Genomic DNA, 22,876 nt, shown 5'->3' on the forward strand with positions numbered 1-22,876 from the left:
AGCCAGAATTAGACAGACGCACACACGTGTCACAAGCCCAGCTGGACAGCCACCAGTCTCCTCATATGGAGCCTCTTACTGCAAAGCTTACGGCACAGAATTAGAACAGAATGTTTGCTTTCTGTGAGCAGTTGACTCCTTAGAGGAGGGAGAGAGAAAAGACCGAAGTACTTTTGCCTCGTCCCTTTCCTAAAGTCACCAATAAGAGGAGAGGAACCACTGAAGGAGCAGACAGTAGGCATCACTCTCATTGGCCGCCCACCACATGGAAGGAAGTCCCAGAGTAGGGAACACCCACTGTCCTCCTAGGAAACCTAAAAACGGCCACATGGAAAAGTGATGAGAAACGTAAATTGGATTTTGTGGGGCTCGAGCTGGATGCGCTTAGATTGTCTTGTATTTGAGGAAAATATGGTATGTGTTTTTATGTGTATACACAAACATTCCTTCTGACCATGACATTATAGATGGTGTCTACAAAAGCAATTTTAGTCTATCAGGTAAATCTGTGGGACCTCAAAGCTTCCCCCAAGCCTGCAGACACCCCGTGTAATCTGGCTTTTCTCATGGAAGCTGCCTGAGAGGAAGCTTTGCTTTTCTCTCGCCCTGGGGCCTCTGCCTGGCACTTACGACTTTGGCTCTCTCCACTGGTTGTGAGCTGATGCAGCTTTTTATAGGCTGGTCAGCAGGTTACGTGGGGTTGGGGTGCGGTGGGTGTGTTCCGTGGTGTGACTCTACAGGGTGTTTCTTTAGTGCATATTCTCCCGGATCTCGTTTAGGAGGAGTGGAAATATTCTGCCTTTTTCAACATGCTCTTCTCCTCTCTGCTACAGTAGTCTAAGCCTGAGAAGCTATGAACTGTGTGGATGGGCTGGTTTCCAGACTTAGCTCTGAGGTCTGTTTCCATTACAGTGAAGCTGCTCAACAACTGGGTGTCCCTTTGAAACAATGAAAGGGACATCACATTTTTCATAGATCTTAGTTTAGCGTGAAAAAAACATACTCTAGTTATTCTTGATACGTACGATAGTTTGAATGTTTGTCCTCTCCAAATCTCACGTTGAAATTTGATCCCCAGTGTTCCAGTGTTGGAGGCGGGCCTAATGGGAGGAGTTTGGGTCACGGGGGCAGATCCCTTATGAATAGATTTAACACCCTCCCTGAGGGTGGGGTGGAGGTTAGGGTGAGGGTCGAGTTCTCTGTTAGTTCCCAAGAGAGCTCGTTGTTAAAAAGAGCCCGAAACCTCTCCTCCATCTCTTGCTTCCTCTCGGCCTGTGACGTCTGCACAAGCTGGCTCCCCTTTACCTTCTACCATGAGTGGAAGCAGCCCGGGGCTCTCGCCAGACGCCTAATCTTGAACGTTTCCAGACCTCAGAATTGTGAGCCAAACATCTCAATGATGAGCCCGTTTTTCTTTATAAATTACCCAGTATCAGGCAGTCCTTTACAGAGTGCAAATGGACTAAGACAACATAGTTCTATACATCAGTGTCTCCTGGTGCATTATTATTTGTGATACTAGATGGCAACAAATCAATTATTATTTTCTGATTTGGACATGAAAAAAGAATTTGAATTGCGTAGAATTTCTCTGGTGCAAGTTGGGTCAAGATCTCAGCTCTTTTTCGGGCCGAGAAAATGTTCGGTATCATTGGTGTGCAAAGGGCAGAGGAAGCAGGGTCTGAGGCTTACGGTGTGCCAGGTGCCACTGTGACTGCTTCACTGGCCTCAAGAACCTCTTTTCATTACAAAATGATCTGTAATCTCATCTGGGTCTAATGGGACTACAGTTTCTAAAGCTTTGGGATTCAATTAAAACCAAAACGGGAATGTACTTTCGATTTCATGGTTAGAGCCTTTTTGACTGATCATATTAGATTGCCACTAATTCCCAAAGATTTTCTCATTTTAATTTATTGAATATGAGTGGATTTCATACTGAAATTCAGTATTTACCGGTTCATCTATTCAACAACTGCTTATTGAGTGCCTGTCATGTGCCAGGCCCTGTACTGGGCACTGAGGATTAATATTTATTCAAAGAGTTGAATGAAGAGGAAGATATTCTGGCAAATCACTGCAGTTTAAATAAGCATTATAAAATGGATTACGAGAAACAGTGGAAGGATAGAAGAGATATAGAAGACTGCCTGAATGAGACATGAGTAACTTCAGCTACGCTTGAAAAATGAAGGGTATTTTTCAAGAGAATATACAGGAGATAGGTCTTCCAGGCAGAGTAGAAAGGCACTGACGCCTTAGAGAACGTGGCATGTTTGGACAACTTCAAAAAGTTTAGACCACTGGCATGCAAAGGGTAAAGGAAGCCAGGGCTGAGGCTTACGGTGTGCCAGACACCATTCTAACTGCTTAATATTTATTATCTCACTTAATTTCTACAACAGTATAAGGGTGGTACCATTTGCCCCATTTGATAAAGAAGCAGACTGAGCCTTAGAGGGGTTATATAACTTTTACTGACCTAGGAGGTGGTAGCAATGAGACTTGACCCTCCTGAAGACATTGCATTATTAATCAGTATACAAAACTGCTTCCTCCATATTTATCTTCTTACTTCAGCTCACAGAAAAACTTTTCTGGTTTTTGCTCTCATCAGGTAGCTGCCAAAGTACTTGTTTTTAATCAAGACATTTTTATCCACAAGGTCAGCAAAGATAGCTGGTGAGTGAAATGCAGCCATTGTACAATTTCTCCAAATACAACAATTGCTGAACAGCAAATAATTTCAAGTTCCAATCGGAGGTTCAATTATTATCCGCTAAGCAAATTGCAGCTCCACCAGAATCTGGGCTTTAGCTGACTTTGAGCTGTAACGGGAGTTTTGAAGAACGCTGTGTATTTGAAATTAGAGAACGAGTATGTTTATGAAAAAGCATTAGAAAAACAGATGCCTTTATCGCTTTCATGACTCTGCTTCTCGTGAGTCTCTTTTCGTTCTCCAAACACGCTCGTCTATGTGTGAAGAGCCAGCCTGGGATGATGAAAATCCCAGTGAACCTGTGGCTTAAGATCTCAAGCTTGGTCACTTAGGACACTGTAGAAGCCTGAGCATGAAGCTTTCTCTTTTTAACACCTTCCCTGTGTAGCTGAGGAGATAAAAGTTCAGGTCTGGGGCCAAAATTCCAGAGCTTAAATCCTAGCTTTCCCAATCCCCAAACGCGTGCCCTGGGACGAGATACTTCTCGTGCATTGGTTTTCACATCTGTAAACCAGGGATCCTCCTGCTGGTGGGGAGGGCAACTGAGATAATTCACAGGAGGAGCTCAGAATAGCATCCGGCACAAAGTGAGGACGCAATAAATGGTAACTTTCATTATCATTATTTTCTTCCAGTTCTTGACTTCCCTGCCCCGTTCAAGGCGAAGTGTTCCCTCAGCCCTACAGAGACCTAGGAGAAAATCATTCCTTTTCTTTAATTCTTTTTCTGCTTAAGGTAAGACTGATGTAAACGTCTGAAGGCTCCAGACCCGCAGCCCCGGTGCCAGACGTTTGGCATTCAGTGTCCTTTCTGGGCTGCTGCTCCTCGCAACTGACAGGAATTCATTGAGCTCCAGATCAGCAATGGCAGCTTCACTTCCTTCTGCTCTCTGGGGGGAGTTTCTATCTTATTGCCATAACCAGGCATCATGATCCGTGTATAATGGGAAAACAAATACTGATGAACTTTTAGTTTCTTTTAATGAGGGTAAGCTCACTGTTTTAAGTTGAAAAACTGTACTGGAAATAAATCATATTGCTATGGAAACCGTGCCCAATCAGCACTGAAGTGTGGTTACTTTGTATGTTTTTTGAACGTACATGTTATCAGCTTTACATTTTGGCATATATTCTACTTTCAATTCTGTTTCCATCGTGTTAAATTAGAGCCCATCAGCCGAGTACTTCTCTGTTCAGTCTTTTTAGGATTCCTTGCTATCTTTGGGATGCTGAATCATGTGGTGGAAATCACAAAAATTCTGTGATTAGTTCTGGCTGTGCTACTTCTGTCCTGGGGCAGGTTTCCAGTCTTTCTGATCCAATAAAATTATCTATAAATTCTCTGAACTATAAAAATAAAAACAACATCTCATAAGGTTTGGGTGAAGATCAAATAAAGTGATAATATGAGGAAGTACTTAATACCTTCTAAAATGCTCTATGAAGGTAAAACAGCTTTGCTTCCAGAAAAGCTACCCGCTGCATGACTTACACATACCAGATAATCTCCGGAGTTTCTATTTTTTCCTTAGAGTTGGGTTATGAGAAGTACGATGATGTGGGAGATGAACGCGGCCCTACCATGGTAAGAATCCCAGCGACGTCAGTCACTCTCTGTGTGATACACACACACACACATGTTCACACACACACACACACACACACACACACACACACACAAAGTTGACCCTAGATTAGGATGCTCTTCATAACTCAGTGAATTATTCTCCTCCCACCAGCAGGGTGAAATGGCCATTTTCTTTTCTTTCTTTCTCTTCTCTTCCCATCCTTTCTCTTCTTTTCCCTTCTTTGTTCTTTTCTCCACCTGTGACTCCCTCCCTTCTTTTAAACTTTTTTTCCCCCTCCCTGATTTTAAGGACAATGGGATGCCAGTGGAAGGGCAAGTCAGTCATTTAGAAATGGCAGCTCTCTCAGACTGTTATACCGGTAGTCTCATTTGGAATTTTCAGTGCAGAGATAACAATGTGTGCCTCCAGATGGATGGTGGGCCTAAATCTTTCCTCAGACTTCCTTTGTGGGAGGCATTTGAGCGTTTATTGAGCCTTTCTAGGGAAAAATGCCTTGAAGAGCGACATGATGCAGTACTGAGTCTCTAGTGCACTCCAGAGAGGATGTGCGGAGGCATATTTAGAATAGTTCTGTTTCCCAAAAGGCAATTGAATGAGAATGAATATTTTCCCTGAGTCAAGTGGATGCAGAATCATAGAACTTGGTGAGTATCTATTGAGTGAATAAATTAGCCAATGAGGAAAAAGGAAAAAGGGTTTATGAAGATAAAACGTGGAGAATGAGGGAGTAAGATCCTACATCTGCTTACATTTCCTCCTTTAATTGTAGCTTCTAGTTTTCCTCCCAGCATAGTCTTCCTGTCCTGTATCTTCTCAGTCAACTCCACATTCTCTCTCTCTCTCTCTCTCTCTCTCTCACACACACACACACACGCACACACACACATGCTCCAACGATTCCTACTGACCTGTACCTAGAATCTCCCTTACTGAACCTTGAACCCAGTCTAGGTAGACCCCATTCCCTATAGACACGTCTGATACCAGTTCTCCAATATCAGAGACCCAACTATCCACCACGGTATTCCAACAACATTGGCCACTTACTTAGGTTAGTCTGTATGAAAGTCCTTTGGGTCCTGATGTTCCCATTCAGAGGGTTTTATGTAAAGATCAAGGTCTTGTGGGAAAATCGAGGAGACTTATCCCAACTCCCACCCGTGTCCCAGAGACCTTCTGTCTGGAGCTGTTGCACTAACTTGTAGGGAAGTGTTGTTCCTTTGTGTGAAGTGTCCCAAAAGAAGAGGTTTTCAAACTGGGGTGAGTCAAAATAGGGAGGATGTAGAGCAGGGGTGTCCAAAAGAGGAGAGTCAGGGCCCTCCTCAAACACTTCCATGCGTGGAGAGCTCTAGCCCCATCTTGGACTGACTTCTCGCCCTCTGGCTTTTCATTTTAGACACACGGCCCCGGGCTGCCTGCCGAGAGGTTGAGGAGCTCAGAGCAACAATGTAATCTGTAATGACGAAATCTTATGTCCAGCCATTCTCTTTTGCCCATAACAGAAATCTTAGCCTCAGGCACAACACTCAGAAACAGCCGTGCTCTTTCAAGTTTATACTAGACACCTTCCCGGTGTATTATTGTCTATATGTTGTATAAAACGAAAGGAAAAATGCTCGCTTAAATTATTTCTTTGTGATCACATTATAAAATGAAATACTTTTAATATTTCAGGACCAAATAAACAAAGCAATGCCTACACCAACAAAAAGCAAACAACAGAAAAAGAAAGTACAAGCTTTATGCCCAGTAGCAGGTCGTAGTCAGATCTGCAGCAAGCTGATGATGTAAGAAACAGAATGGAGAAGAGTATAATTAACCGGTGTAGTGTGACTTCTCCATGTGATGGGTGCTAGAGTTTTGAGAGCTGAAGAGACCCCACTTCCAGCCTAGATATAAAAAGCAGTGAGCCGGTGGGCTGGAAGCTGATTTCATTAACCACCAGACCTCAGACACCAAGGAACTTCATCCACTGTTTCACGTGTATTCTCAACACTGACAGTGCGCCGCTCTGTTACAGAGCACTTTCTCTGAGTCTTAGCTGTCTCTCTTGTCCAGTCTTCGAATCCCACTCCAACCTTCAGGGACGGGTCTAGCCGAGAACAAGACAGATCTGGGTTTAAATTCTGCTCTGCCACTTGATGATCTGTGATATCAGGCAAATCATTTCACCTTCTAATCTTAGCCTTCTCATCTGCAAAGCAACACACACATCAGAGTTTTCCTAAGCATTCAATGATATAACACAAATGAACTTTCTGGGACACTTAAAAAAAGGTAGACATGCAACAACTGCATTCTCTTCCCAGCTCTTTCACAGGAAAGCAGGTGAAAAGTCCCTGAGCTTAATCTGCTGGTGATAATAGCTACGTGGTTGATTCTAAGGTGTGCTTTTGGCATTTAAACCTCCTGCAATTAGCACCATCTTATCGCCTTGGATAGTCACACGGAGCTGTGACATGGCTGCTACTGCTTGCACAGGTGTGCACTTAGTTATTCCTGAAGGCATGACTGAACCTACACCTCTTCTGACCACTTAAGAAGAATTTGAGGAAGAGATGTACATCCTGGTTGTGAGTGTACAATTTCCCACAACTTCTGATAAAAACAACATTCCAGCATCAACACTTGCAAAACAGGCGTAAGCAGCACGAAAGAAAATGTCAGAGACGATAGCGGGGCCCTTCTAGAAGAACAGAAGGATGAGCAACGCACTTGATGGCCCAGAGGACAATGCCAAGTGCAGGAACCTGGGCGTCTCGGGCAGCTCAACAGAAAAGGAACTCAGAGGAGTCAGACTCTGAAGTGGAGGAGTTTTCAGAATACCTTCGCTGATGTATTTTGCTATATTTTTCCCTTCAGTGTACACACAAAATGGTATATAATGAAAAGCTATGTCTATGTAAGTCTAAGAGAGCTTTTTTGAGAGGAACGCAACAAAAACCCCAGTGATACGAGAATACTGTGTCGAAATTTCATTGGGAATATTTTTCAATCTTAATGGCACATAAAATAATGATTCAGCTTATAACTACTGGCATCTCGGAGTTAATAAATATGACAAAAGTGCACTATGGTTTTTTATAAGAAATAAATGAGAATGTATATGTGAGAACACATATTAACTGGATCTCATCCTGAATTGGTAGTCATGGACTCTTAGATTTAGAAGTGACCTCAAAGATGATTTTCCTGGAAAGATCTCTACAATGAAGACTAGAAAACATTGATGAAAGAAATTGAAGAGGACACAAAGAAATGGAAAGATATTCATGCCCATGAATTGGAAGAATCAATATCGTTAAAATGTCCATACTGCCCAAGCCAATCTACAGATTCAGTGAAATCCCTGTCAAAATACCAAAGACATTCTTAACAGAAATAGAAAAAAAAAATCCTAAAATTTATATGGAACCATAAAACATCCAGAGTAGCCAAAGCTTTCCTGAGCACAAAGAACATAACTAGAGGAATCACATTACCTGCTTCACATTATACTACAGAGCTATAGTAACCAAAGTATTAAAACAGCATGACACTGGCATGAAAACAGACACATAGACCAACGAAACAGCATAGAGAACGCAGAAACAAATTCACACACCTACAGCGAACATATTTTCAACAAAGGTTCCAAGAACATACATTGAGGAAAGGATAGTATCTTCTATAAATGGACTGAGAAAACTGGATATTCATACACAAAAGAATGAAACTAGGCTCCAACATCTCTCCATATAAAAAGTCACATCAAAATGGATTATAGAAGACTTAGATCTAAGACCTGAGACTATGGAACTACTGAAAAAATTAGAGAAACTCTCCAAGACAGTGGACTGGGCAAAGATTTCTTGAGCGATACCCCACAAGCACAGGCGATCAAGGCAAACATGGACAAACGGGATTGCGTCAAGTTTAAAAGCTTCCGCACAGCAAAGGACAAAATCAACGAAGCGAAGAGACACCCACAGAAGGGGAAAGACACTTGCAAACCACCCATCTGACAAGGGATCAATAACCAGAATGCATAAGGAATCCAAACAACTCCACAGGAAAAATCTAACAATCTGATTAAAAATAAGCCAAAGTTCTGAACAGATGTTTCTCATAGAAGACATACAAACGGAAATCAGGTATATGAAAAGGTGTCAACATCATTATTAGAGAAATGCTAATCAAAACTGCTATGAGATATTCATCTCAGCTCAGTTAAAATGGCTTTTATCCAAAAGACAAGCAATAATAAATGCTGGTGAGGATCTGGAGAAAAGGGAACGCTCATGCACAATTTGTGGGAACGTAAATAGTACAATCAGTGTGGAGGACAGTTTGAAGGTCCCTCAAAAAACTAGATACCCCTGAACTTAAAAATAAAAGTTGGAAATTAAAAATCAAACAAGAAACAAGGCCGGGCGCGGTGGCTCACGCCTGTAATCCCAGCACTTTGGGAGACCAAGGCAGGAGGATTGCTTGAACGCAGGAGTTTCGGACCAGTCTGGGCAACGTAAGTGAGACCCCATCTCTATTTAAAGTAACTGAAAGAGTATCATTGGATTCTTTGTAACACAAACGATAGAGGCTCGAGGTGATGCCCATTTACCCTGACAGGATTATTATGCACCTGTATCAAAATATCTCTTGTACCCCATAAATACATGCACCTACCATGTACCCACAAAAATTCAAGACTATTTTTTTTTTAAAAAAGGTAGTTTTCCTGGAGTGCTTATATTCTGTAAGTTACACTGGTGGTAACCAAGTCTCTAGGCCACTTTGAGAATTTATCAGACACAGGCATTACATAATATCAAATACGTGGCCACAGAGCAGAGCCTGGAGCAGCGCCTGAACCAGAAGTCAGTCATGTCTATGCTGGTGCTGACCTGGTGCTAGATCTTAGCCCAACACACATGCTCTACTGGATGGCAACTGCCCCCAAATGCAGGGAAGCAGAGCCTAAGAAACAAAGTTGCAGAGGAACAAGAAAAGCAGGAAGAAAAAGCAGAAGAGATGGAGGAAACCTGAAAACCCTAATCCACTCAAATCTAGCCTAGAGTTTGGATTTAGCTGATGCTTTCCTCAATTTCCCATCATTTGTGAGATGTTTACAAGGAAATAAAGATACCTTTTAGCTGGTTATCTGTAATTCTCAATAAATCTTGTCAACCGATTCAATGATCTTTCTTTCTTAAAGCAACTTCATAAGGTCTATAGAGATTGAATTTATAAGTAATTATAATGCCTAGGACAAGTTAATAAAATACTCAGAACACTTCTGTGTCTGCAATTCACAACAAGCACAAACACACTGTACAGATCACAATTTGTTTTCCAGCAAATTGTCTTAGGTGGCAACTCTCTTGCTTATGAATTTTGGGAAATGGTAATTTTCCTTAATGCATGGCATATTTATTATAATTAAAAAAGCATGTAGATTTTGTTCTCAGTTAAGTTTCCAAAAGCACAATCTGTATTATGTTGCTACTACATTTAACATATGCAATATATTTATAATTAAGCCTATGTATAATTTTTATATATAACTTTGCATGTTTAATATAATTACATATGATACATATGCATCTGAAAGAAGGGAGAGGGGAGCGACCCCTAGTGAATGATGCCAGCACCAGGCACTGAGCTAAGTATTTGATATTGATTATTTAATTCTTCGTAAATGTTGTGGGAAGCACCTTTTATGATAACTTTGCTTGCTTCCTTAATTTCTGGAAAATTGTTTTCCATTTCTAAGGGACAGAATGTTTGTTGTCAGATCCTTAAAGTCGGTAGCATTCTATGTAGCTGTCTCCCACCGGCCAGGAGGTAAGTAAACTGAGCAGTGGAGATGTCTTTGAGTTATTATAAGAATTTGCTTAATTCTGAGAAGACTAAATTGGAACCAATTATGTGGATGAGGAAGATGCAGTGAATCGTCATCAGTTCCCACCACCACTCAGTTATCTACTTCTCTCGTAATTGGATGCTTTCAAGTGTGTGTTTGTTAAGGCTTTAAACTGGCCTGGTTTTTTAAACCAATTTAGATGTTTTTTAAAATAGGAACACAAGGTAATAAAAGATGTCCAAGTGTTTTGTTCATTGAAAATTCTTTAAACTTTTTTCAAATTTCATAGCCTAATTGTGCATTCATTCCTTTGGAAATTTGCCTCTCTCATCAATTATTCGAAACACTAGCCTTCATAACTGGTTAGCTATTGACTTGCTAGAAGTAAAAATTACTTACATTTATAAAGCATAGTGTTTTTTTAAATTTTTATTACACTTTACGGTCTGGGGTACAGGTGCAGAATGTGCGGGTTTGTTGTTATGTAGGGTACACGAAGCACAGTGTTTTATAGTTTGCGGGTTTGTTACGTAGGGTACACGAAGCACAGTGTTTTATAGTTTGCGGGTTTGTTACATTGGATACACGAAGCACAGTGTTTTATAGTTTGCAAAGTACTTTTACATGCTTTGCATGATTTAATTCTTCATTCATTCCTGTGAGGTAGAAAGAGCAAGCACCTAATCCCCATTCTACAAATAAAAAGTAAGAAAATTAAGCCTTATTCATTTTTGAAATGAAGAAAATGGTGAAGACTTAAAGGTTTCTCTAGTTTGGTTCCTCCCCACTTGTTAGCGTTATCCTTGAACGTCGACCTGCAACGCTTTAATGCTTATTAATTGCTTAGTACATTGCGCTAAGTATTATTAGGGTAGGAGGTGGTGAGGAAGATATTCAAGCACACATAAAAGTGTAATACACATTCCTTGCCTTCAGGAAACTTTAGTCAGGTTGGGACTATGTGATCACAGAGGAGAATAGCTATTAATTCAAAGCAGACTTCGATATGGTACGTGAAGACTTAAAGCAACAAATAAGGCCTGTGAGCGCACTTGTGTATAGATAAGCGAATAAATTCTGTCCAAGGAAGGGACAGCCTCTTCCTCACTCCAAGAAAAAGCCAGTTTTGCATTCATTTGCACATTCATTTTCATATTCCTTTATTCCATAAAATAATATAAAAATATATACTGCCATAAAAGAAGTCTATATTTTTGCTTCTTTCACTTCAAATCTTTAACACATGTTCATTTTATCTCTATGAGAGTCATAATTTTGTCCCCTTTTTGGGAAAATTATCCTTTAATAAATATCATGTCTTTACTAGCACATAAAAAGAATGCTCTACTGAAGTAAAACTGACCCTCTGCCCAGCATCCCTTCAGCTCCATTCTGCTCCGAATCTTCACATTAAAAAAAAAAAAAAAGTTTGATTAGGTTTTCACAGGGTTTGCTGCATTGAAATCTGGGGGGAAAATAGAAGTGAAAATAGAGACTCTGACAGTAAAAGCAAGCAGGATAGGGAAGAGGGGGAAGGGCATTGAATGTCTTAAACAGTGAAGGATCTGAGAAATTGGAGTAGGAACAGCTCAAAACAATTACCTTTGAGACCCACGCAAATCATTAGTTATTCTCCTAATAAGTTCTTTTACTCTGCCCAACACTCCACATACACTCATGAAATGTGTTGCTAGCAAGTGTTTGGGGCTTGGTGACATCTCCGGAATGTTTGAGTCATGTTTAGCATGGCAGCCTGGGCTCCATTCTGCTTGGAAACAGCCAGGGAGGATCTGTGATAAGTTCTCAAGAAAAGGACAGGAAAGTGGAAGAGGAAAGGACTCAAGCAAATTCCTTCTTCCAGTTCTATTCATCCTCTCTCCCTCTGTAGCCTGGGCCCCTGAACACTCCCTACAGCTGCTGCAGGGAGAGCCAGGCAAGGAGAAGGGCAGCACGCACATCCTGAGCTAAACCCAGGGCCTCCACCTCTGCCTTTCCGAGTCCCAGCAGTTTCCATCTCTGTTACTGATGTCTTCCTGCTGTTTTTGTACCTGCCAAGTCACTCTGTGCCACCTCTTGCTGGCCTTTCTATCAAGTCTGTTGCCATGGCTACTACTTTTCCTGACTGACACCTCCACCATCAGCTGCATAATCTATCTGGCTCCTTGCTTGGAGGGGTTCTGCTGCTCATTCCTTCCAGGCAGTACAACTTTCATTCACCTGCAGTGGATTTCTCTCCATTCCTCTGAGCAATGTGAGGAAAGCTTGTACGGGTCGAACCACAGTTTATCTTTGCATTTTTATCCCCTGTGGCCATGTCCCTGGACCAAACCTCATCATCTCTCTTATGGGCCATGCAACCATCTGCTAAGTGGATTGCATTAACTTGTAGAAACAAATAGACCTCAAAATTTTAATGGCTTAACATAATAAAGATTTTTTTTTTTGCTACAAGGTTGGCAGAGCAGCTCTCCTTGACACAGTCTTTCAGACTCTGACTGATGGAGACTTGTCTGTGTTCAGCATGTGACCCCCAAGGGCTCCATGGGCATTGAGAGTCCAGTCAGTTGGAAAGGGAGCTGAAAATGGGAAGCATGTATGGGAATCTTTTATAGGCGAGGCCTGCAGGTGGCTCACATCCCATCTTCATAAACACAGTCACATGACCACATCTAGCTGCAAGGGAGGCTGAGAAATGTAGACAAAGCTTGTGCCTAAAGAAGGGGCGAATGCATGTGAAGGCCCGTTGGTGGTCTCTGCCACGAGACCTTCCTGCCTCCAGTCTTGTTCCCCTCCAGTCTCTTTACCAGCCCCTGTTCCAGAGGCTGAACATGCAGAGTCTCACAGCTGGTGAGCTGTAGAGCCAGCACCAAGCCTGGGATTGTCTGACAAAATCCAGGTGCTTTCCCTACATTTCTCAACTTTCTGTAGTAGCTTTTCTCATGCCATCTTTCCTTCTTCATTTCTTTCTTTCTCACCTCTCCCCAGCTGCTGCACAGCTGCCATCCTTCCTTCCCCAGGTCTCTTTCTGCCATTTTACCACTGTGGTCTCAGTTTTGCAAATCCCAATTTGTGACCGATTGTGTGAGGCAAGCTCTACCACTGGTGACTGAAAGCAAGGTCCCCGCCTCACCCTGCTCCACTGAGGTCCAGTCCTCTCTCCTATATTACTGCTCGTCTCACTTGTTTTGCGACCTCTAGTCTAGTGGTCAAAGCAAGTGACAAGGCCTGTCCAGAGTTCATGTGGGAGGGGAAGTAGATACCACTTCTTGATGGGAGGAATAGTAAAGAATGCATGGCCATCTCTAATCAGCCACAAGCAACAATAAAAATTAATGATGGTAAACATTCACATGGCAGCTGGCAGTTACGGGGTTTTTACAAACATTGTCTTATTTTAAAATTTAGACTTTATTTTACAAGTGGGAAAACCACAGCGTAACTGAGTTAAGTCACTTGTCCAGGTAGTTACAGAACAGTGGCTCATGTTAGATCTTCTGGCTGTTTAGTTCATGCTTTTTTTGCTACCTCTCACTGCCTAGTGGAATGTGGAAATGATTTATCTCTTTTTTTAATCTACATTTTCATTTAGCAACCTCAAACAAAAATGCTAGATAGCAAGAGAGAGAGAGAGAGAGAGAGAGAGTGAGAGGATGAAGAGCTATGAAAAATAGATTGAAGAAATAAATTGACTAAAACATGCATGTACGGCCCTAATGTGTGATCCTAGGCTTTACCAAAGCTATGCTACATATGAGAAGGTAGAAAGCAAAACCCTAGGAAAACTATTGACATTGGTTGCTATTCCATAGGTGGAATCTGCCAGGGGAGAAGTGGGGAGCCTTGGTGTGGCTTCTCCTGAGCCAGTGATTTGCAAGTCATAAGTCTTAGTATGTTATTCGAAAATAGCATCTTAGGGCCCTAATGGTGCCATACCAGCCATTTTATCAAGTGGTGAAAATAAAAAGAAGAAGAAATAAAAGAAGAGTCAGGAAGGAGGCAGGAAAAGATGGTGAGGCAGCATAAGAAGCCCAGGTCTCCAATAACAGGTAGTGAGATTGAATCAGTAATAAAGTCTCCCAACAAAGAAAAGTCCCAAACTGAACTTTCACCTCTCAGCGGATCCACTCCTTCCCGTAGCACCACACTGGCGTATCTGTGTGCTGGGCAGTTCAGGTCAACAGTTAAGTTCTTTGATATCTATTGAGAAATTTCTCAGTATCAGGCTTTGTGCTGGGTGCTGGAACTCCCCAGGTGAACATCACACACTCCCTTCCCTTGGGCAAACCACTGAATGAAGATACCTGTAATGTGGTCACAGTGATACTTCAAATATTCCAGGATCATCAGCTCCCCCCATTCCCCAACGTGCTTTTACTGACAGAGTAATGGCACCACCATCTCTTTAAACACACCAGATGTGAGGGCCATGTTGAACTTCTCTTTCTCACTCATCTAATATCCAAGGCTGTGTTAAGCCCTGTTTGTTTTAAGTCTACAATTAAACTCCCATATTCCCTTCTTTCCATGCTGCCCCATGGCCCTCACGTTAAGCTCCTTACTGTGCCTCTCATGGAGGACTGAACTGGCCTCCTCAGTGGTATCTCTACAGTCAATCTCCTCCCCCTCACTCAGCAGGCTCCAGTCTCACAGGGCTTTTGCCTTGGACACAAGCTTTCAAGGAACATTATCAGAGTGATTGATTATCTTCTTCCTCCTATTGCCCAGATGTCTCTTTATAGAGAGACTAAACAGAGTCTTAGTCATCTTTGAGGAATACCCACTCGTTCCATCAGTGAGTGTGGGTCTTGAGGCTCTCACTGCCTCCTAAGCCGCCTGACGCAGCAGACATCAAGCTGATGAGGGCAGCTAAGGGCCTAACGTATGGTTTCAGCTCTAAGTGCCACGAAGCTCCTGAGAAATGCCCACTCCGGCCTTTGCAGTAGATTCCAGAAAATCCTCTACTCCTCCAATTTTATCACACCCTTCAAAACCTTGTGATTCTAGATCACATTTCATCAGGATATTTGTTTTTCACTCTTTGAAAATGGGATGTACCAGAATAATTTGTCTATGTTGCTCACTTAATCAAAACTTTTCCATGCACAACTCCTCACAGCCTGCAGCCAAGCACTTCAGGATTTGGTCCAATCTGCCTTCCTGGCTTGCTCTCCTCCTTAGCACACCTACCACCAATCAGATTCCTGGCCACATTCTGTGTGTACTCTGTGCGTCCCGGCCTTTGATCAAGCTGTCGCATCTGTCTACAAAGCCTTCCTGCACCATCTCGGCGTGTCCAGATCTGACATCTCCTTCAAATCTCAGCTCAAATGCAGCCACCTCCTCCGTGAGGGAGGTCTTTTAGCCAGAAGCACATGCTCCCTTTCTGAACCTCCAGCATTTAATTTTTATCTCCGACCACTCCAATCACCCTCCCCTTATGGTAGTTGGCTGGTTACCTATCACTTTTCTTCCCAGGACAGACCCGTGTCCTTCTCATCTTTGTGTTCATTACAAAGCCTTGCAGATTGCTTCTAGCCTGGCAGATACTCAGTAACTATCTGCTGCATGATTAGAATATTTACTGCGGACATGCGACAGGAAAAACTCAGTAGCAGGCACTGTAGAAATATATAAATACAATTCTATTTGTGCTTAAAACATGTATAATCAAATAAGGCATTTACATTCATCCTGTGCAGTAGACATTAGCATGCTATACGCTTCATAAACAAGGTTTGAAACGCTGTAACTCTACTCTTTTAAACCCATCTTTTTCAACTTACAAAACACACAGACCCTGTAGAAGAAACTATTGCAGCATGCACTTGAGTTATTTTTATCACGCTATTATTCAAATAAGAACAAACATAAAGCTTATGGTTATAAAATCAAGACACACTTATAAATTGTAACCAAGCAAAATTACTCTGTATTGTGTTAACCCCATTCAGGCTACAAAATACCTTGAACAAGCTAGGAGGAACTTGACGGAGAGTGATCTGGGGTCAGGGAGACTACTGGTTGGGAGCACCCTTTCCTGGGAGGTAGAGCTTTAGGCTAGGGTATGTATCAGAGTCTGCATCTTTGAGGTGGTGCAATGGGTGAGGAAGAGAAGCGGCAGAGGCAGCCGAGCAGAGGGAAACCCTCAAGAAGAGGGATTCCAGCAGCCACAGAGAGGCATAAAGACCAGGAGGGATCCCAGGAAGCATATAAAAAGAGGATCTCAGAAGAATGCTTTTGGGCAACATTTATTTTGAGCCTGTGCTCTCTCTTAGGCTCTCTGCTGAAGACTTCCCATTAATGCCATTATTTAATCCTCACAGTAAACCACGAGAGAGGCACCATCATTAGTCATGGATCAGGACGTGAGCATTAAGGAAATTCAAACTGGCAAGTGAGAGAGCCTGAATTTGAATCCAGATTTACCTGACCCTAGAGTCTGAGCCTGTAACGCACGTGCAGGACCGACTCTTGGCTGGCTCCTTGCCTCCTGGCCCCATGTTTTTGTTTTCTTTTATTTCTGAATGGCAGCTGGGGAATGTTACCAGGGAAGTAAACTCCCCGAGTAACTCAGGACTGGGCACCTTCCCAAGCATGCCTGTACCCTCCGGGGCAACGTGGGAGGAAGAGAGAGGAAACCAGAGATGGAACGTGTTTTAGAGGGGGCCTCATGCAAGTCGTGCTTACAGGACTGAATTTCAGAAAGACTCACTGAGATTTCTCATAGAACGTTTGGTTTCAACTCCAAATATCTTAGGAGTTTGCACTGTGCACCTATCCCTGTGTTTAGCGTTCAGTTGATTCAGGATTTTTGAATTACCCCAGAAGTGATTACAGCTCCCACACACGTGAGCAGGATATGCTGAGTGTGAGAAAGAGAAGTCTAGGGTTCGATAGGCTGGTGTTCATTAGAGACATTTAGGAAGAAAAGAGACGGCCCCCTTCTGAGTTGTTGCTGCTAACACCAAGCTGTGCATTCACACTGAGGACGAGCTTGACGATGAATCAGCAGTGTACATTTTATGCCTCTCAAGGGCAGGTTTATAGACGCTACTGGGGTATAATACAATATGCAGATTCCAAAAAAATACAAGGCAGAGTTCCTACTCCTCTCTCTAGTTGTTGATGACACAGCTGAGATTTAAGTTCACAGAGCAAAATAAAGAGCTCAGGTTCCAAATGGCACCAGCCGTCCCTAGAAGTCACAGTGCTACAGATAAGGCCCGTGGCCGACTGTGTACAGGAAGCACAGAGCAACGTCAGTTTCGCTCCCACCCCTCTTTGGAGTCGTTCCCTGGAACACAAATTCAAATCGGAAGGAAGAAATTGGAGGAAACACTCATTATCTTCAGATTCTTTAGTTCTATGGGACCCAGACAGGCTTGCTGGGATGTTAGGGGCCTAATGCTCGTGTTCTAGGGGCTCCCAGGGATTAAGAGATGATCAGACTTTGTCCTTGAGTGTAGGGACGGTATGTTTGGGTCTCCATCACCCACAGCAGCGTCTGACACTCAGCAGTTGTCTAATAAATGTTGGTTAATGAATCAACAAATGGTGTTCCAGGGACTTTAAAGCTTGGTGAAAGTGGCACGGTGCTCAAGTGATGAGTGGGAGAATGGGGAAAAGCCTGGCAATTGCCTGGAGCCCTACGAGATACCTGGTGAATACAGATTCAAGTCAGAGAGGCTGGTTTCCACTAGAGACCTGATACGCACCCTCTTTCCTGAACAGACGCCGTCCAACTGTCTGATTTCGTCAGGAACACAGGAGGAAAAGATGATATTTTGCCTGAGGCCATTTTTAGAAGATGAGAGAGAATGGAGTCATTCTCGCCTGTCACTGTGGCTTGTTCAATTTAAGCAGCAAGATTCAGGAATGAGCAAACCATTAATGTAAAAGAAAAAAACAATCAATGTGAAATGTTCTGACGAGAACTCCGCTGCGCTCTTTTCAAAGCATCGTTTGGATGACACTCAAAACTGCTTCACGTCATCACCACTGGTTTGGGGCACTTTGTCATCCATTTTAGTTCACTTATTTCTGACCCCAAGAAAGTACGAGGCTCCTTCTACTAGTCAAAAATTTAGGAAATAATTATCTTACCTTCGCTGAAAAGGAATTTCGAATACAAAATAAGATGTGGCAAGGTATCTTTCCCCCTTTAGATGCGTAAGAAATCTCGCTTTGTTATTTATAGATTTTGTAATCTGTGATTCCCAGTGGGGAATTGCTCGCATGAAAAGTGCACTTATTATATTAACTCAATTAGATGCACATCAGAGTCTGTTCTCTGTGTGGAAGGAGCTGAATAATAGCATAGAAAATCACTGTTATTTCAGTTCCTGAGCAGCATCCTGGGTTTCAAAATGACTCACAGAAAAATTACAAACAGCCCAAAGCTTGCAAATGAGGGTAATAAAAAAAACTCCATTTTTTTAATATGGCAGTATGACATGATTTTAGTAGTAGCCACAGAAATAATCAATAATTTAAGATGTTTGTGACGTGGAGAGCAAATGGGGGAAATGACCTACACTTGAATCAATTAGCAAGAGCTTGAAATACATTGAAAAGTGGGGTTTCAAATCACCATCAAAGCATTTCTCTTAATTACTCATCTCCCTTGGAACTTACTGGAAACGTTTTCTACCTCTGCTTATATTATCAATGACAAATGATAGATTAGTTTTGGGGAGCTATGATAAGGACTCATCCTTTTTATATCTGTGTGTATTTATATGTATAGATACATGTATATATTACAGTTACACACATACACAAGTGTTCATTTTTCTTATTCTACCCTCTTCTGAATACACTGTGAGGACAAATTGTCCTGGAGCGTTCCAGTACTAGAATAATGTATTCATGAAGTGCCACAGTCATAATTTTATTCAAGTTCTATTGTCTTTTCTTCCCCGAGGAAACTTCTGGAGGAATTAGATGTGTAAACCCAGAACACTGAGAAATTGCTAGTCAGAAATAAATGGCTATAATGAAACTGCCCTACTGATGAACCCTGACTTTCTTTATAGCTTCCTTCATAAAAACAAGAGAGCAGCATTAATGTATTGCCTTTGCAATTTCTTCACAAATTTAAATATCTCTTCTCTTTTTTCTATCTAGCAGATCTGAAACTTCTGTAAGCCTGGCATCTAAATCAATTTTTGATTGAAATGAGCACAGGCAAGCTCTGAGGCAGCTCTATCCAGGGCTATGACAGGAAGGAAGTGAACACAGCTTACCCTACACGGAAATGTCCATTCCGACGTGTAATTTGACAATGGTAATGATTACTATGGGTTGAATTGGATGATCTGAGAGAATACGTTAAAGTCCTAACCCCTGGTTCCTGTAAATGTGATTGTCTTTGGAAATAGGGTGGATGCAGATATAATTAGTTAACATACTGGAGTAGGGTGGATCTTTAATTAAATAAAACTGAAGTCTTTGTAAGAAGAGAAGAGATACAGACACAGAGGGAAGATGACCACGTGAAGATGGAGGCAGAGACTGAAATTATGCTGCCAGAAGCCAATGAACTCCTGGGGCTACCAGAAGCTGGAAGAGGGAAAGGAAGGATCTCCTGTAGAGCTTCGAAGGGGGCAGAACTCTGCTGTCAGCTTGATTTCAGACTTCCCGCCTCCAGAGCTGTGAGACAATAAAGCTGTGTTGTTTCAAGCCACCTAGTTTGTGTTACTTTGTTATGGCAGCTCTTGAAAACTAACGATGATTATAATAATAATATGAATAATAGTAACGGCATCCCATTTATTGTTTTCTAGGTGCTAATAGCAATTTCAAGTGCTTTACACACATTAACTCATGGGCTTTATGGTTCATATAAAACAAACCATCTGAGGAGCCTTCGAGAGCAGGCGTCTTTCCATCACAGGCCTCCTGGATAGAGTGTTCAATGGGGCATCAGAAGGTGTGGCCTCTGGCCTTGATTCTGCCACACACTACCCTGTACTGCTTCTTGGAGACTGGATGATCTCAGAGGTGTCTCCCAGCCCTAGAACTCTTAAGATTCCACTGAAAACTTGCGATTCAAGCAATCAAATAGTGAATGGTGACTTGCTAGGGGCTGAGAGATGCCCTGAAGTCAAGGTGAGACACTTCCACTGGTCTGGTTGTGCAAATTCTCATGACACAAAGGTCTTCCTTTTGGGCCCATGAGCAAGTGCCCAGATGTGGCCCCAGGGCCTGAGGGATCAACAGGACCCCATGGTGGTGGTGATCCTGCACTGGCCAGTATAGATGGTTTTCCCTTCTTCACTATGCAGGCAGAGCCCTCAGTAAGCAGCTTCCCAACTTGCTGGAGGCGGGTCTGTGTGAGCTCAGGGGCAGTGATCTTTCCTAGCAAGCACAGGATGCTGAATGGTAGGGCCCATTTGACCTCCTGGTCAAACTGCAGTACCAGATGAATAATTACCAAATGCAGAAAATGTGAGAACGCCTCAGAATCACCACCACTGGCTGTGCTGCAATGCCAGGCCCTTGACGTGGGATGACATACCTGCGAATGCCTCCTTCCGTTCATTCACCAGTGGCTCAACCTGCTGAAGCTTCAGGAGCTCTGACCCCATTTGCTGTGTACCCTGGCTCTGTACAGAGCACACGAAACTAGTCTAGTAAGAAGTATCTTTGGGTATAAACAAGACACATATGGGTAGACTTCTGGGGCAAAACTTATTGAATCCAGCCTTATCTGTTAATAGTTGAAAGGTCATTTATTTTCTATTTTTTAAAATTAAAATTTTTATGGGCACATAGTAGGTGCATATATTTATGGGGTAAATTAGATATTTTGATACAGGCATCTAATGTGTTATAATCATATCAGGATAAATGAGGTTATCCATCATCTTAAACATTTATCATTTGTGTTATGAACATTCCAATTCTATATTTAGTTATTTTTAAATGTAAGACAAATTGTTTTTGACTGTAGTCACACTATTGTGCACCAAACACTAGATCTTACTCATTCTATCTAACTATTAATGTATTTTTGTACCCATTAACCATCCCCATCCCCTATCCCCCGCTGCCCTTCCCTGCCTCCGGAAGCCATTGTTCCACTCTCTGTGTCCATGAGTTCAATTATTTTAATTTTTTAGCTTCTACAAATGAGTGAAAATATGTTGTTTGTCTTTCTGCACCTGGTTTACTTAATTAACATGATCTCCGTTTTCATGCATGTTGTTGCAAACGACAGGGTCTTTCTTATCTTGTTTATGGCTGAAGAGTACTCTATGGTATATACACCGCCTTTTCTTTATCCATTCATCTGCTGATGAACACAGGTTGCTTCCAAATCTTGGTCATTGTGAATAGTGCTGCTATAAACACGGAGTGCGGATGTCTCTTCCAGATGCTGATATCCTTTCTTTTGGATATATACCCAGCAATGGGATCGCTGAATTGAATGGGAGTTTTATTTTTAGGTCTTTGAGGGTAGAAGGTAATTTTTAAGGCTCTCCACACAAGAGTGAAGTCTCAGACACAGCTCTCCCAGCCCACGTCGATCTCTTGACTGGCTATGTATAAAAACAAAAACAAAAACAAAACTGGAATTCCATTATTTCTAAGGTAGTTCTCTTGCTTTCCCGAGAGGCTGTAGAGTATCAGCTTGCAAGACGGGTGACAAGACAGGAACCAAGATGGTGGAGCTCCATAAGCTGAAGGTCGCTGAACTAAAGCAAGAGCGTCTTGCTTGTGGTTTGGAGCCCGAGGGAATAAAGCAAGAACCTCATCAACAGACTCCAGGTGTATCTTGTGAAGAACATGTTGAAGAGGAGGCACGTGAAGAAGATGTACGAGACGAAACAGAAGAAGAAAAACAAAGTTGATAGAGCTCCCTGCCGAAGAGGAAGAACCGCCTGCAAAGACCAGTGATGTGGCAGCAGAGAAGAAAGTGGTAAAAATTACATCGAAATAGCACAGACTGAAAGAATGCAGACAAGGGCCGAACGATTCAATGTGCCTGTGAGCCCGGAGAGTAAGAAAGCTGCTTGGGCAGGCTTGGGGCTTCCTCAGTCCCCACAAAGTGTCTGTCATCTGATTTAAAAAAAACCCTATGTTTAACTTGGATAAGCTGAAGGAAAGAGCTCAAAGATGTGATTTGAACGTCTCTTCAGTATCCAGAAAGTCTGACGATGATGAGACACCGAAAGGCGGAAGGAGCAATTTGGGATTGTCACAAGTTCACCTGGAACTGGACCCACAGAGGATACAGAGGCAAAGGAGAGGAGCTTCGGGACGGCCTGGAGAAAAGTTACGGATACTTTCTGCTCTCCAGTGGTTTCCATTTCTCTGATTCTTCTTGGTCACATAAATACCAAAATACACAGTCCTGTGCCCACATCCTGCCTCACAACAAGGGAGCATGGACCCCAGGTGCATCTGTGAACTGCAACAGCGATTTGACTTACTGCTATTTCAGTTTTAAGGTTGTTGTGTTTTTGTTTTTGATTATTCTCCTCGTTAATAAAAAAAATAGAAAAGAAAAGAATATAAGTATGTGGGCTTAGAGTCAGACTGCCGACATTAGAATCCAAGCTTTGCCACTTATTCGCCCTTGGATCTTAGAAAGTTACTTCTCTGGACCTCACTTTCTACCTCTGTAAAATAAGGAGAGACGATAAAGTTTCCTTATGAGCGTTGTGAGTAAATCGTGTCCCCCAGAATTCACACGCTAGAGCTGCCACCCTCAGTGCCTCAG

General features: G+C 42.4%; 1 long non-coding RNA gene and 1 pseudogene across 3 annotated transcripts in view; one reads left to right on the forward strand and one right to left on the reverse strand.

Annotated features, from left to right (window-relative positions):
• Positions 1-22,876, reverse strand: part of LOC135275900 (uncharacterized) — a 58,783-nt gene that overhangs the window by 25,954 nt on the left and 9,953 nt on the right. The gene's annotated exons all lie outside the window — the stretch shown is intronic.
• On the forward strand, positions 4,125-22,563 carry LOC105733929 (SAP domain-containing ribonucleoprotein-like; annotated as a pseudogene).

This window comes from Aotus nancymaae, unplaced genomic scaffold (assembly GCF_030222135.1).
Source record: "Aotus nancymaae isolate 86718 unplaced genomic scaffold, 86718_ANA_hifiasm-v0.15.2.pri h1tg000019l, whole genome shotgun sequence".
Taxonomy (NCBI): domain Eukaryota; kingdom Metazoa; phylum Chordata; class Mammalia; order Primates; family Aotidae; genus Aotus; species Aotus nancymaae.